The following is a 15,023-nucleotide window of genomic DNA, read 5'->3' as shown; positions in this document are numbered from 1 at the left end:
ATAAAAACGAATGACGGGAAGAAAATGTGTTGACGCTTTCATCAAGGGAAATATTTGCAGTCATGTTCGATATCCTGAAGCAGTCTGGGGAGGAGTTAGTGAGTGATGACCTCCATTTAGTAGGAGAACTATTTTCAACATCAGGGACACACGATATTAACAAAACCGTTTAATGAGCATTGTACTACCAGAACTACTACATTGTACTACCTTTGTTGTCAGTCCAGAATGTGAACCTAGGTCCTCTAAGGCCACCTCTCTAACCATTAAATAGTTGTAATTTGACCTTACATATTTTTCATGTGAAACAGCTTTAACAACAACAAAACAGCATGTTATCATCCCCTCATTTTAAACCCTGAACTGGGACAATACTACATTTTGGACACGTGGACAGATATAATGCAGTATTATCATTTCTTGTGAGACTGGGTTGTAATGTTGGTTTGATCAGGCAAATGTTTTTTTAAGATTTTGTCGGCACTAGTGGCTTTTATTTAGTAGTAGGTAGACAGGAAAGATGGTAGGAGAGAGGGGGGAGTGACATGTGGCAAAGTCAGGATTCGAACCCGGGCCAGCCACACCGAGGACTTATAGCCTCTGTTCATGGGCGGCTGCTCTATTAAGTCACCAGACAAATCAGACAAATGTAATGAAGAAAGACAAGAGAATAAGTGCTTACAAATTGCAGTTCAGTCCTGCCAATCCAGCCCAGGAAAATGACTGATCACTAATTTCACTGAGAGAGAAAATGTAAACCTGGACTTGGTTAATAACATTAAACAAAACTGTTAAGGTTGGTCTGCAAATCGCTGCTTTACAAGAAAGGATTTGTTGGTTCTCTGTTCCCTCGGCCTCTTTTCTTCTTCTCGGTTAGTGTATGTATACTTAGTATTGCTTTTTTTGTTCTGAACAGAGAAAGGAAAAGGAGAATTTTTGTTGGATGGTTCTGTCTGTTATTCCAGCTCGCTCTGTTGAAATGCACCCCCCCTCCACCTCCCAGTTTCAGCTGGAGAGAAGCATATATATACAGTATGTGATTACACCTTCTTCTCTACCTTTAACTCAGTGAGCACTGACTTCATTTTTGTTGGATGTGAGACATTATTCTCAGGGGTACAGAAGAATGCTGGGAGAAAAGATGGATATTATGCTTGAAGGAAACAAAACCGGGTCTCCCACTCCTGCCCTCGAGGGCCGTTTTCACTGGCTTGCCAGTCAAAAAGGACCACATGCTTTGCCTGAACAGCTAAGAGGTGTGAGAAAAATCAGTGTTAAAGACAGAGAGAGAGAGAGAGAGAGAGAGAGAGAGAGAGAGAGAGAGAGAGAGAGAAGAATATGGAAGGATGCACACAAAGATCCTCATAGCCAGGTGAACATACTGTACATGTTGAATATCTGAAGGCTAAAGGTCCTCAGAGAAAGTGCCTATAAGATTATGAGACCTTGGGCTAAGCTGTAAAGCTTCCAGTCGAGTGCATCCTGCAGGGCTGAGGTTTCTGAGCCTGTCAGTACAGACTGAATGAAACTGCTGGAAACTGACTTTGCTGAAGCTTTTTGTCTCGGCACCCTGCTGTTTCTGACTTTCCAGGCAAGGCATCATTTATCTCCAACAAACCTAATTTCAACTTTTGCAAATGGGGGGTAACTACAGCTACTGGTCATCATTTGATCAAATACAGCTAAACATCAGTTTCTTGAAAATGGATTCAAACTAGTCTGGACTAAAACATTTTTTTGTGTAGATAAATTATTTGAATGTTCTATTTAGTGTGGAACTAGGCTCAATTAATGTGCCACAAGCTGGGTGCATAATGTGCATTTTTGTCAGAGATGTGAGATAAAGTGCCAGACCAACTAGAGTATAACTAATTTACAGATTAAATTCGAAGCTGGGACCCCACCACACTGAAAAGCAAACAGACCTGCTAACATCTGGACTACAGTTTGAATTTCTTTAATCAACGCTCATTCCCTGATGAAATGACTCTGCTGTAAAAGCTATTTTTAAATATCAGAGCCAGCTTAGGATGGGAACACAACACTCAGGTGTTCACATTCATTTTTTTTCTGATAGTGGAGCAACAAAAATGGACACAGCTCACATTTGCTCGATAGAAAGGCATCTGACTGTAGCATCTGACCAGTGGTCATGATCCATTAAAAAGCAGTAAATTGACCTCATTCTCAGAAGGTTGTAAATATCGGAAACACATCCTGTAGGACACAATGTAATGCCATAAAAAAGTATACTGGACTGATCAGCTGTAGCCATGACAACGCTGACATAAATTTACAACTACATGCAGTGAGACAGGCTAAGATATTTTAGCAGGTGCAGCCACATGAAAAATAAACACAATTAACCCCTTAATCCCTACTGGTTTGCGTCAGTGTTTGTACAATATTTGCTATACTAACCCTTGTATCTATATACATCTATGTAACCTGAAAAGTGTCAGCTAAAAGTTCAATAGTGATGTGTGTCATAAACTAAGTTCAATACTCAAGAATCACTTTACTGACCCGTGAATCATGATTCCTCAAACAACATATCACAAATGTAGCATTGACATTTAATAAAGTGAGTATAATCTCTTTAATGATAGCAGCTTCATCTGTTCCAACCATTGTTTTAACTGAAAATGTATTACTGTTATATAATCCAGAACTGACTACCTTTGTAAAGAAAAAGAACATTGTCCAAATCTTTGGTAATATCTCGGTTTACAGTCTCCATGAGCTACCATTCTTGTAGGGGCTCATTTGACCAATTAGTTCTGGAGCACAGTCAATATGTTATAGATGTGATAGCTTTATACGATTTTTTAAAAATTATATATTTATTCTAGGAGTGTGACTCAATTTAAAAACAATCAAATTAATTAGAGGCTTTGCAATTAATCACATTTTAAGCTCATAACAGCCAACAAAGCAAAATTTTTAGTATAAATGGACGACTGAATCAAATAATACTCACAGACATTAATATTGTAAACTCAAGCTCTAGTGATGTCTATAAAAATGCATTTAATTGCATTTTAGTTCAAAACAGCAGAAAAAAAAATAGAAATATTCCTGGCCAAAACTGAACTGACATAAAGTTAAAATGTCATTTTAGCTCCAGCTGTTCTTTGATTAAGCGTCTGCAACATGTTACAGTACTTTTAACTTTCAAAATGAGCAGGTAAGTGATGCAGGTCAGTGATGCAGGTACATGATGCAGGTAAGTGACGTAGTTCCTGTGAGACGGCAGATTCAAACCAGGCCCGCTTAAAAATGTATTTATTCTTTTGTTCAGCTGTATTTTCGCCAGTCTAATCATAAAATTCTTGGAAATAGGAAAATAGTGTCTTTTAAGGTCCACTCTGGAGCACATTGAGGAGGATTTAGCCAGCCTGACAGATTTTACAGATCGTGCTACGACAGAATAGTCATGGAAGCCAAACCAAACATCAACCCCATCTACCTCATCCAAGGCCAAGAGACAGCGGTGCAAGGATTCATTTGGATCTATTTCTTAGCTAAAAGGCTGCAATATATCTCCAAATGTCTTAAACCTAGCGGTCTGGATGAACCATGGTTAGATAGACAGATAGAGCAAGCATTGTGTGAGGATCTAGATATCTCTGACCTGCCATTCCTCAGCTCAGCCATCAAACCACATAAGTGTTTTAAAAGCATTAACATCATTTCCTCTTTAATGGCTTGGTGGGTATTTCTAAAAATAACCTAATCTTCACTTATTCTGTGTAAGCTTACACCATCTGGAACAACCCTGACATCCTGCAAAACAAAAAGATGATTAACTTCACTCATTTAATATTCTCACTTCACAATATGGAATCAGCAGCTCTAAATCTTTAGAATATCACCAGCTGAAATCTATTATATGTAAAAAAAAATATACCATTAACCAGTTAAACTTGCAGCTACCTATCAGGTCACTGTGTACAGTGGGGATGGGGGGCTGCTGACCTTGACTCGGGACGTTGTGAGCCGGTGGGGGGAATACTTCAAAGACCTTCTAAATCCCACCAACACATCTTCCAATGAGGAAGCAGAGTCTGGGGACCCTGGTGTTGGCTCTCCCATCTCTGGAGTTGAGGTCACTGAGGTGGTTAAAAAGCTCCTCGGAAGCAGGGCCCCGGGGGTGGATGAGGTCCGCCCAGAGTTCCTTAAGGCTCTGGGTGCTGTAGAGCTGTCTTGGCTGACATGCCTCTGCAGCATTGCGTGGACATCGGGGACAGTTCTCCTGGACTGGCAGACTGGGGTGGTGGTCCCCCTCTTCAAAAAGGGGGACCGGAGGGTGTGCTTCAACTACAGGGGTATCACACTCCTCAGCCACCCTGGTAAGGTCTATTCAGGGGTGTGGAAAGGAGGGTCCGTTGGATAGTCGAACCTCGTATTGAGGAGGAGCAATGTGGTTTTCGTCCTGGTCGTGGAACAGTGGACCAGCTCTAAACTCTCTTCAGGGTCTTGGAGGGGGCATGGGACTTTGTTCAACCGGTCTACTTGTGTTTTTATGGACTTGGAGAAGGCGTTCGACCTTGTTCCCTGGGGGTACTCCAGGAGTATGGAGTGCTGGACCCCCTTGTGCAAGCTATCCGGTCCCTGTACGACCGGTGTCAGAGCTTGGTCCGCATTGCCGGCAGTAAATCAGAATCGTTGACAGTGCGGGTTGGACTCCGCCAAGGCTGCCCTTTGTCACCGATTCTGTTCATAACTTTTATGGACAGAATTTCTAAGCGCATCCGAGGTGTTGAGGGGATCCGGTTCAGTGGCCTCAGGATTGGGTCTCTCCTCTTTGCGGACGATGTGGTTCTGTTGGCTTCATCGGGCCGTGATCTTCAGCTCTCACTGGAGCGATTCACAGCCGAGTGTGAAGCAGCTGGGATGAGAATCAGCACCTTCAAATCCGAGACCATGGTCCTCAGCCAGAAAAAGGTGGAGTGCCTTCTCCGGGTCGGCAATGAGGTCCTGCCCCAAGTGGAGGAGTTCACGTATCTCTGGGTCTTGTTCAAGAGTGAGGGAAGGATGGAGCGGGAGATCGACAGGCAGATCGGTGCAGCGTCTGCAGTGATGCAGACTCTGCATCGGTCTGTCGTGGTAGGGAGCTGAGCCAAAAGGCATAGCTCTCGATTTACCGGTCGATTTACGCAGCTGCCCCTGTGACCCAACTCCGGATAAGCGACAGAAGATGGATGGATGGATGGATGGATGGATGGATGGATGGTTTAAAATTTATAAAAATCATGGCCTGTTTAACGTGTCATATCTGTTGCGTGTTTCATGTTTGGCACTAATCAAAGTGAATGTGATTACAGCTTATACACCATATGGAAATCAGCTTTGCTGGAATTGCAGGCTTGTTATCGCAACTCTTTCTATATATCTGTTTACCATCGGGATCAACTGATAAAACTCTCCAAACTCAAGATTATCAGTGAAACAACACTTCAAATCCCAACGGAGTTGAAAAGAAAGAGAAGAGGATGCAGGGCAGGAGCGAGGCAGAGAGAAAAACGGTGGCGATTCAAACCGTTTCTTCCAACTGTACAACTTCCAATTCTGTACAAGCTGACGAAGACAATGGAAGATCCTTCACACCCTCTACACAACGCCGTGACGAAACAACAGAGTGTGTTCAGTGGGAGGCTTGTTCAAGTCCGATGCAAGACAGAGAGATACAGAAGATCCTTCCTTCCAGCAGCTATCAGGCTGAAGAACAAAGCCCTTAATTAATTAATGTGATTGTTTTACTAAAAATTACTACTACTACAATATTGAATTTCCCTTTGGGATTAATAAAGTATTTTTCATTTCATTTCATTTCATTCATTTCATATTTGTTCATATGAATTTAGAGAAGGATCAAAGATCTTGAGTCAAGCAGAAGACAGGATTATGATGCCAATATCTTGGGCAATCTTATCATTAAAGTGTCTTCTAATCCTGCTAAGAGAGAGAAACCATATCCATTTTACACTACTATTCCTTCTTTCAGATGTATACCCCTTGATATTCTAACAGGAGACTGAAATGTCTCAAAACAAATGCAGCCAAAGGCATTAAAAGATGATTTCTAAAGAGCTCTCAATGATCTCTGAAAAGCATGCTGTGGAGACATTTCTTTCCTGTGAAAGCACATATTCACTATCATTCTCAACCACCACAACCGATAAGTGTCCACATGCACCTCAATTGATTAGAAAGGCTGTTCAACTCTGACCGTTATGCATTTAATACGTGCATATTTCTCTTAGGAAAGGGGAAGATTATGTCCACTTTTCTTTGTAGAGCCAAACTTGAAATGTCAGCTATAAAAATGGGAAGACTACCACTGTCATGGAAATAAATTATATCTTGTTTTGAGCAGACCACCTGAAAATGAAGTGTTTAAAGGACAACAGTATAATACTGTAAAAAGACGCCAGCAGCCAGGATCTGGTTCTGTTTAGCTCTGGGAGATGGATTCTCTGGATAGGATAGTAAGTAAAGGTGTGGGGATACACTCCTGACCAAAATGATTCAAGTACATGTTCTGATTTTTCACTTTTATCACAGTTTAAACTGTGAGACACTTTTATTCTGCTCCTTTTTTTCCATACCCAGCCCAAAAGCAGCTGGGAAAAAACAAAAACCAGTGACATGTTTCAGTCTAACCATGTCAGCTGGGATAGGTTTTACCTGCCTACAAGTCTCTGCACATACAGCTAATAAACTGATAAATGGAAGTCAGTAAAAAGGCCAGCTGGATCTGTACGTCCTGGAACAAACTTTTTCTGTTTTTTTTTTTTTTTTTGGTTCCTAATGTGCTGAATATTAAATCTGGAAAAACAAACAGTAAGAAAGTTCTGTTTCTATAAATTTCTCCAGCCATGTCCACGTGGAGAAGTTTAGAAGTATCCGCTAAGTTAATAATCATGTTTGGATATTTTATCCATATGGAACCAATATTTTGGGAGCCAGAAAATACTCGAAGTGAATAAAACTGAAAACACTTCTTTCCGTAACCATTGCCCCATCTCTACTTTTACCTACACATACAAACCCCACCAACATGAGTATCTGTACGTGCTTCGTGTCTTCTTCTGTTTTGGATGTATTTCTGTGGCAGCGTTACAGCGCCACTTACAGGCCTGGCATATGAACTGTAGTTTTCAATGGTTTTGTGTGGACACATATTGCTTGAAATGATTGTCTTTTCAGAAATTTAAAACCAGACCAGTTTTGTCTCCATGTGGATGCAGTCTCGGATGGTTGCAGGATAGTCTCATTAAATGGACTGAAACCAAGCCATGCTGCAGGATTGCCAGTTTGAAGTACCACATAACTCTCCTCCTTAGAAAGATGGTGTCCACCTTTACTGCCAGGGCACAAATTCTAAAGGTAATTTACAGTTTTCATGTCTGCTTGTTCTTCGAACCTGATTAATTCAAGTTTCATAATCTGTACCCATATACACCCAGCTGCCCACCAGCTAGCATCTCAAACGTTTACAGCCATAAGACTAAGGACTCCAGTTACTGAATATGGACTCAGTTCAGTGTTTAAAGCAGGGATGTCCAGATTTGGTGCTTGGGGGCCAGTGTCCTGCAGGTTTTAGAAGTTTCCTGCTTTAACACACTTGATTCAGATTAATGGGCCATTAAAAGGCCTGAGCATGGGAGATGTACTTAATTTGAATTAGGTGTGTTGGAGCAGGAAAACTAGCGCTGGGTATCGTCACTAATTTCCTGAATTGATTCGATTCACTACAACTTATTTAGATTTGATTTAGATTAAATCTGATTCAATTCAATATTGATTCATTTACAGCTATTTAGTAACACCACCTATTTTTCTTAAATATTAAAGACGTTCTCAGATAAATATTTTTAGAAAACATTGAGCGCATCTACTAGACGATCAAAATCAGTTACCTGGGAGTAATCAGATTACTCTAATAATCTGACACATGAAATACAATAACAACACAGTGTTTCCCCAGATTCACAGCCAGACATGCTGTGATGAAAAAGATGAAGAAAAACCCACTCAGGACAGAAAAAAGTTTTAAACATTTTAAACGTCCTGATGAAGCCTTTTATTCAGTGGAGTCGTTCTAAACCTTCTTAAAGTTCAGATCTCAGATACATGTTGATGTTAATAACACCTACAAAGAATACTGGATCAGTTTAAACCTGTAATACGACTCCTGTGAAATTCCTTCAATGACGTAGATTCAGCTTGTTCAGCTGTGCACGTTGCCGTGAAGATCGTGACACCGTAACACCGGAGCAGGAGAAATCCTCCATCTGCTCCTCACTGGAGCAAGATGCTTCCCTCTCTACCTGCCTGAGAGAATCTAGAAAACTCTCATCTTTCTGTCTGATTTCCAGCTGGTTGACGTGTTTACCGACACGTGTACTCTGTCATCTGACGGAAACCTGTGTGTGCATGTGTGTGTGTGTGTGTGTGTGTTCATTGCCATGGACACAGAGAGCAGCTATGAAGTGTCGTCAAGGAAACCAGATAAACAGCATCAAACTGTTTACTGTTTGATAAAAGGACGAAGTGTAAACCTGTTCTAGAGGAAATGTGACTTTAAATGACCATATCGGATTTATGTAAAAGTACATAGGCATGTGATGACATCACTTCTTGTTGTGGAACGTGGAGGCCCTCCCACATCTTAGCATTAGCTGCTAATACAAGAGCCCGTAGTCCAGAGACTGCTTCCATGCTGGTCATTTGTTGTCGTCTGGCCAAAGATACAGATCAGCAAAAACACACACAGAGTCAGATTCTGTCTCAGGGTCATTAATATTATGAACGACATTCTGCTATGCCTGCGATGAATTGGCGACCTGTCCAGGTGTGCCACGCGAAAACTTTTAACTTATCTTGCTTTTATCCACCCATACATTTTCCTCCTCTTATCTGGAGTGGGGTTGCGGGGGCAGGTGCCTCAGCAGGGAAACGCAGACTTCCCTCTCCCCGGCACATTCTCCACGGACACATTCACCAGCTCATCTGGGGGTTCCCAAGGCGTTTCCAGGCCAGCCAAAAGACATAGTTGTTCCCACATGTCCTTCCTCAGGGCCTCCTCCCGGTGGGACTTGCCCAAAAAAACTCACCTTTCCTCACTCGTGAACAAGACCCTGAGATACGTGAACTCCTCCACTTGGGACAGGACCTCTTTCCTGACCCAGAGAAAACACTGCACCCTTTTCCGGCTGAGGACCATGGTCTCAGATTTGGAGGTCTCGCTTTAAAACATTTTTAATGTAATTTATGATTTTATTGTGATTTTAGCTATTTGTTGCTGCCTTTTACTACTTTTTAAAGCTCTTTTGCGCCATCTGTAATGCTTTTAATGTTTATGTAAAGCACTTTGAACTGTCTTGTACATGAAATGTGCTTTACGAATACACTTGCCCTGTCTAAGAACTTTATGTCCATCAGGGGGACGTACCTGAACAATCAGATTCTCCTCATCCCTGCCATCATTTTTAAGGCGCATTTTGGCTTAAAATGGACGTCTCACATTTAGCCTCCATCTCTTAATGCTCATAAACCAGCTTGATGCACATACTGCATGTCTCCACGCTGTTTTCCTGTCTCCTGAAACAACATGCATGCTCGCTGGATGTGTGGAGGCTGTGCTGCCTGAGAGAAGCCACTATATAGAAAATCCTGTGTAAACCTCTTAAAATACTGCTGACAATTTCACTGTGATCTTAGTGATATAGCCATTTTATATTTCACACATAGAACAACTCAGGATACACCATTTCATTGTGTTAAGTCTATTTTGTAACACCAACAGTGGTGCTTAAACACAAGCAATCCTGTCTGCACAAACTGTACAACAAGACCATCTGAAAATTTCCTTCTGGAAGGCGTTTTCCTTAAAGTTCATTTTCATTGCTCTAAGTCTGCATTTGTATGTGGATGAAAGTCCAGAAATAGAAAAGAAAAGATTGGTGGGGCCAGTTAGGTTAGTCACATAACTTTGTTCCTATATGGGTTCAGTAGCAGGTACCGGATATAATGGCTTCAGTAATTCTGGGGATTAATATATAAATAAATTAAAATTGTGGTGAGAATCAACTTTACAGTCGCAGATTATGTGGGTTACTCAGTGCACAGGCGCGGCCTACTTTTCAGGTTAGGGGTATTTAGGATTGTTTAAGGTGGGGGTGTTTTTGTAGGTATGTAATCTCATTTCATTTAATACCTGTAAAACCCAGTCTCAAAGACTTGCCTGACTGTCATATAATGGTCTTTGCTGTCACAAGGCAGTCTGATGCCATTAATGGGCTTCTCCCACCATGTTCTCTGGCTCGGCTGCCTTTACGGCTGCACAGCCATGTCTCTCCCTCTGTCAGACACATCTTTTGAAGGAGCTGCTGGAGAGCCTTTTACAGAAACCAGAGCGGTGTTGGGGTGGGCGGAGGATTGAGCCTGCACGGGCTTTCCAAAAGCACAAAGCCTGAGCGTGAATAAATACAGCACAGCCTGAGCTGCTCTCTGAAGAACCTTAGCTCTTAGACCTATTCTGGGGAGAAAAGGGAAAAAAATGATAAAAGAAGCTGAAAAGAATGGCAGCGTGGAGAAAAAGAGAGGTATTAGGAGCGCCTCCAGTCAGCCACATGAAGTTTTTGCAGCCTCCGAGGGCATTCCAAGGATCGTGGACATGAAAGCAAAGTGTTTTTATAAAGGAGGAGGCCCATGAGATGCAGTCAACACCCCCACTGGCCCTGCTCTTTTCACTAACTACATGAGACAGCAGGGGCTGCCTCTGCAGGGCCATGAAGGAGCTTTCTGCGACATGGTTCTGCTGGGCGTTCAGGCCTGGAGGGGAGGCAGCTCCACAGACAGAGACGAAGCAGAGCTCCAACCAAACCAGATAAAGCAAGAGAGCAGGGAGGCTGCATGTAAACAGGATGAAGGCTGCTCTTTAGAGGCCAGTGTTGTGGAAGTAATAAAAGATGAAGGTGAAGGCAGGATCACTGGGCAGAAAAATCTATGCATGCTAACTGAGAACTTATCACACTGATGTTGGGTTAGGATTTCTTCACCTTTCTTTTGTACTCACAGAAACGCCCATTGCCGTCGCGTCATTGCCACTTAGGACATGGCAACAGGTAAAACATCATCTGTAGAGATCCTTTTTCAAAAAGTAGCTAAAACTGTGTCAGGATGTGGGAGGGGAGGACAGGGATAGACAAATGATTCCTAAGCATGAGACTCATAATGGAGTGCGTGCTTAAAAAATCTGTTTTCCACTTCTTTTGCTCTGATGCTGCACTTTTCTGTTATACTGTCAAAGTGAGTCAAGTGAGGTTTAGAAAACCTGATGAAGAGCTGTTAAACGTGTTACACTGCGAAGAGACTTAATGTCATTTTCCTTATTTCCATGGCAACATAAACCCCTGCAACATCAACTGCACAGGGACACCCTGCACATCCAGAAGTGATGCTTCGGGGGAAAATTCTTTGTTCACAACAGACTTTCATAACATTTTGTGTCTTCAGGCAGCTCTGCGCTGTTGGAGACGCTGCGTCAGAGCAGAGCCTGCAGTACCCCTCCCCCACCAGCAGAGGGCTGGAGGAAATCCTGCTGCATCAGCTCCAAAACTACAGTAAGTTTCAAACTTAATGCTCTTTACTGCATGCACAAAAGAAAATTATATTTATTATGAAATAATCTTGTACCATCAGCGTTTTCAGATCTCTGACAGCGGAACGACTTCACTTTTTAATTAGCTGATCAATCAGAGTGATCAGCTGTTTAAAAAGTTACCGTCCACTGATCTATACAGGCAAATAAAGGAGTTTCAGTAGAGTAAAAACTCCAGTGAGTTCTAAACCGTCTTGTTTTATTCCATGAAGTCTAGAAATGGCTTCAGAAGCAGAAGCCTGCAGCTGAGACCTGAGAGGCATCATAACCAGATGCTGGAGCCACCTCATCTGACACCTCTGGATATGGAGGAGCAGCAGTTCTACTCTGAGCCCCTCCCAGATGACTCTATCACTAAGAGAGAGCCCGGCTATCCAGCAGGGGAAACTCATTTCAGCCACTTGTATCTACAGTCTCGTTCTCTCAGTCACTAGCCACAGCTGGTGACCATAGGTGAGGGTAGGAACGTAGATCTACCGGTAAAGCCATAGCTTCTCCTTTCAGCTCAGCTCCTTCTTTACCACAACAGACCGATGCAAAAGGCCACATCATGCAGACGTTGCACCCCCCCCCAGATATATCCCAGACCTGGAGAGGGCACTCCACCCTTTTCAGGCTGAGGATCAGGGTCTTGGATTTGGAGGTGATGATCCTCATCCCAACAGCTTTACATGCTACTGTGAACCTTTCCAGTTAGACTTAAAGAAGAAGGAAACAGAACCACATCAGCACAACCCAATGAGTCCACCAAACTGGAACAGAATCTGTCACCAAGGGCAGTCCTGGGGTAGTCTGACCTTCACCCGAAACAAACTCGACTCACCGCTAGCAATGAGAACCAAGCTCTGAAACTAGTTATACAGGAACAAAATGGTTCGCTACCCTAAACTCCCAAAGCTCTCACCAAACGAAACGGTTGGATGTGCATTTCTTTGTTTAAAATTCATTATTTTATAATTTCCCCCTGGGATCAATAAAGTATTTAAAAATAGCATTTTTTCTATTTAATTCCATTTTTAACTAGAGGATAAAACCATATCTGGCACCACGGACCTTCTCCTGCTTCCAGGCTTTCTGGGCTGCAGAGCTCAACACCCTGTTCATGCAGAATCAGCTGAATTGATGGAAAACATGTGACATAAAGTCACATGTCCACAGTAGTTATTTTGCCACCATATTAATGAACTTCTCATTCTTGATTTAATATATAAAAACATAAACCAACATCTTTAATTAAACAGAATAACATAGTATTTGTTTATAGCTTTTATACCCGTGTATCAGTCAGGTGGCTGAATTTTGGTCCTAAAGCTCAGTTTCTTTGTGAAATCTGGCTTAATTGTTGCTTCATTTCACATGTGACAGATAAGATCAGTCAAAAAAATCCTGCAAATCCAAGTATTAATTCTCCTATTTGTAAATAAGTACGATGCAACTTACTGACAGTTAAATATCTGTAGACTGAAAAATGTGTTTTTAAAGTCTGACGTGATGAAAAATCTGCACAGTAAAAAGTAGACCCAAGAGTGTGTCTGCATGAGCACTGGAAGTGTGTTCCAGTACTTAAATAATTCTTTATATTTCTGGCTTTGAGAGGATTTTAAAAAGATATATCAGATTCTCCGCCAGAAACATCAGGACAAATGACATAACTCATAACTTTTGGAAAAATATGGTTCCCTCTCTCCAGTAAAGTTGTGCTGGCAGAGACGCTGCTTAAACACACATAATTAAAACACTTTAAAACTGGCTTTTCCCTTGAATCAAATGACTTTATAGGCACTTAAGGTGTTTTTTAAAAAGATCTTTTTTCCAAAATATTTGCATTTGATGCTGGTTTTACCTGATCGGTTGAATCAAGGCCACAAAGAAGCGCCTAAGATGAATGCCCTGGAATATGTCTCCATCAACATATGCAAACAGGATTTCTTTGTCAAGACCTTTTTTTCATTTTGTTTTTGCTTTATGTATCAAATGGAAGGCAAGCTTCTTGACATCCTCCTCTCATACCTTTAGTATGTTTTTATCATCTGCACATCATTTCACCAAGTGCAGGAAATCCCCCATGGTATGAGCCAACAAGTGCTGTGTATGTGTTTGATTGCATGGACTAACACACTCTCCATTTCAAGGACACTCTTACATGCTCATGTAATGCTCAAGGACCCTCACACACACTCCACTGGCCTATACAAGAACTCTTTTTGTTGTCTGAATGGTCTGAGTCCCTTTGCAAAGCTATACAATCCCCTCCATATGTTTGCCTGTGAGCCCTCCACCGACTGCAGCATGCACACCCATTACGTCAGTGCAGAGGTATTCCAGCCAGACCTTTGGGAATAGCTGCAACTTCTCCAGTAAAACCTCTGCTCATCCAAGTTTCATCTTCAACTACTTTCACTCCCCCTCCTTCTCCGTGCACCTGCTTCTAGTTATTATCATCCATTCCCACCCCTTACCTCCCACCTCTTCTGTCTGCCACTGGGGAGCAGAACCGAGGCTTTTCAAGCTTCCTATTCAGAAGGTAGATCATTGGAAAAAATGGCTTTCCACCTCCGCAGCGATGCGAGGCTGGAAGCCGCCGCTGTCGCGTCTTTGTGTGCTTTTATGTTTTGACTCAGTCGGGGTTTGTGTGAAAGAGACAGCCGAGGCTTTGCTTACCAGTTTACCTCATGGCCCAGATATATCACCTCACTGCAAGAGCTGTCTTTGCTTCACGGAGACCACCTAGAAGAGTAAAAGCACGAAGTGAACTTCAGGGAGTAGAAAGCAAACAGAGTGCAGACAGCCTGAATGGTGCTTAATCCACCTGTGGCTGCACTGCAGCTGCTGTCAGGTTCACTGCCCCCGTAGGTGCATCTAATCAAATCAGAAGAATCATAAAACTATCTCAGGGGCCATTCTTCCAGGCTATTTACAGAATATGGCGTATATATAATATATATATATATATATATATATATATATATATATGTATATACACTACCGTTCAAAAGTTTGGGGTCACTTCCCTATTGAATCCCATTGCAAGGTGACCCCAAACTTTTGAACGGTAGTGTGTATATATATATATATATATATATATATATATATACACACACGTAATATACACACACAAACACGCGAGCACACACACACACACAGATGCAGATGATACATATTTGTGTTAATCATTTCCCAGCTGATTCTCTGTAAGCTCTGTGCTTTGACTGGGAGAGTCTGCATTTATACACACAAACACACACACACACACACACGCGCGCATGCACACATATCCAGATACTGTATTTCAAATGTAATTATAAATTGTCGAATAAAACTAGATTTTTATAAGAGAAAGTGTAATTTGCTG

This window comes from Melanotaenia boesemani, chromosome 13 (assembly GCF_017639745.1).
Source record: "Melanotaenia boesemani isolate fMelBoe1 chromosome 13, fMelBoe1.pri, whole genome shotgun sequence".
Lineage (NCBI taxonomy): Eukaryota > Metazoa > Chordata > Actinopteri > Atheriniformes > Melanotaeniidae > Melanotaenia > Melanotaenia boesemani.
The sequence above is the reverse complement of the archived record's forward strand: the minus strand, read 5'-3'. Positions refer to the sequence as shown.